The 2,133-nt window shown below is 35.8% G+C and overlaps 1 protein-coding gene across 1 annotated transcript in view; it reads right to left on the reverse strand.

Moving 5' to 3' along the window:
* Positions 1-1,810: 1,810 nt before the first annotated feature.
* The window catches only part of LOC123749509 (RYamide receptor-like), a 120,894-nt gene continuing 120,571 nt past the window's right edge, over positions 1,811-2,133 (reverse strand). The window contains exon 3 of the mRNA XM_069332391.1: positions 1,811-2,133. This exon is cut by the window's right edge and continues 2,789 nt beyond it. The gene's annotated coding sequence lies outside the window, so the exon portion shown is untranslated.

A 2,133-nucleotide genomic window follows, 5' to 3' on the forward strand; every position in this document is an offset into this window, starting at 1 on the left:
CTCATCACATATGTTTTGTGTGTGTGTGTATATGAGTTTGTAAGCGTTTAACATAAATATCTCTCTGCTTGAGTAAATTAGTATTTCCAGCACCTGGGACCTACTGCATTTCTATCGTTTACATAGTTCATATATTCCCTTCACACTAGCGCCTTGTCTTGTTATAACGATATAATGATACCAGTGAAAGTACTTATCAACCAATTTATCAAGGCATTATTAAATCTATCTGCACTTAGGTTATTTTATCGGTCTTCGGTATATGTGAATTTCTGGAGTTACATGGTTCATGTAATGAACCATGTCTTGTGATGTAGTAGTCTATTTCTTAATCTTGTTGACCAAACCACACACTAGGAAGTGAAGGGACGACGACGTTTCGGTCCGTCCTGGACCATTCTCAAGTCGATTGTGATGAGGGAATTGATTGATGAAGATTAAGCCACCCAAAAGGTGTCACGAGCATGAATAGCCCGTAAGTGGTGGCCCTTTTGAGCCATTACCAGTATCAAGAGCTGATACTGGAGACCTGTGGAGGTGCGACTGCACCCTGCGTGACGGGAGATGTCTCCCGTGGAATGTGTTATGATGAGGGAAGGAGGCGAAGGCAATAAATAGGTAAGAGAGAGGTGAGGAGAAGCAAATCTTAGAGGAAGAAAGAGCAAGGCAAAAGGTACGATAGGTAAGGTGCAATAAAAGGGATAGTAATATAAATAAGAAAGGGGGATAGTAATAGGAATAAGAAAGGGATCGTAAGAGAAAAGAAGGGGAAGAAAATGAAAGAAGGAAAGAGAAAGAAAGATAAATGGAAGGGTAAGCTTATGTAGGTCACGTTAGTTATAAAGTTTAGAGCACTTGAGTATATACTGTGAAAGGGAAGAGTCAACAGCAACAAAGCCAGGACTCAAGTTCATGTTGGGTACATTGTGTATTAGAGCCGATTCAACAAGACGGCGTCTGTGTAGAAGAGGCAGGAAAGATTATTTTGGAGAAAAACCAATCAATAGGATGATTAGAATTCCTAACATGACAAAAGAGAACATTTGTCTGTAGACTTAACACTTCTTTTGTGTTTTTTAAGTCTTAAGTGTACGGTCAGTCTCACCAAAGTATTGGAGAGGACAAGACGAACTGGAAATAGAGTAAACACCAGGAGGAGCAGTGTGAACTAGAGTGCTACGAAGTGTGTTAGTTTGTCACAAGGCGAGCTTTATGTCAAGAGGACGAAAGGTATTAGTAAAAGTTTTGAGTTTATATATGAAGGGAAGGCAGAGCACAGTGCTAATAGTGTTGGAAGAAGGTTTAGGATGAAAGAAATTTCGTTTAGCCTGAGAATAGGCACAGTCGATAAAATGCAAAGGGTAACCAAGGCGAGAGAATGATTTGTAGATAAAGGCAATTTCAGAATCAAGAAACTGAGGGTCGCTGATGCGTAGAGCGCGGAGGAAGAGAGAGACGAGGACACTTTTCTTAACAGAAGGAAGACACTTTTCTTAATCTTGTCTTTCCACTGAATTTACCCCGGAACACTTATTATTTTCAAAAGATTTTTTTTTTGTCTCTTATCTTCGACTATATTTTTTATTTATCTTGTATTTTCATTCCTTTTTATACATGATATTAAGCTTTTGCACACATCGTTTCCAAATCCAGATTCCACTCCCCGACAAGTGGAACGATATTATATATATATATATATATATATATATATATATATATATATATATATATATATATATATATATATATATATATATATATATATATATATATATATAATATATATGAATTAAAAATATGTAATCGCCAGCTAATCTTACATGTAATATAAAACATATGCCAAAATCACACAGCGAAATTAATTTTCTGTCTGAAAAAGCTAACAAAAAATACAATCAACATTTATGTTGCAACAGTTAGTTCCTTCTGGCTACCTAATTAATTCCCTGAAGTCTATATATCCGCGAGTGTTGTGTAGTATTTATTAATATTTTTTCTTATCTTGGTAAAAACTTGCTGAATTATTATATTTTTAATACTTTACATTGTATTTTGTTATAGCACTTATCCGATAGTAGTAAAACGAGGTCACAGTCCACATTTGGTCCATATACTACCAAGGTGTCTCTCTTT

Source organism: Procambarus clarkii, chromosome 27, assembly GCF_040958095.1.
Source record: "Procambarus clarkii isolate CNS0578487 chromosome 27, FALCON_Pclarkii_2.0, whole genome shotgun sequence".
In the NCBI taxonomy this organism is placed as follows: Eukaryota; Metazoa; Arthropoda; class Malacostraca; order Decapoda; family Cambaridae; genus Procambarus; species Procambarus clarkii.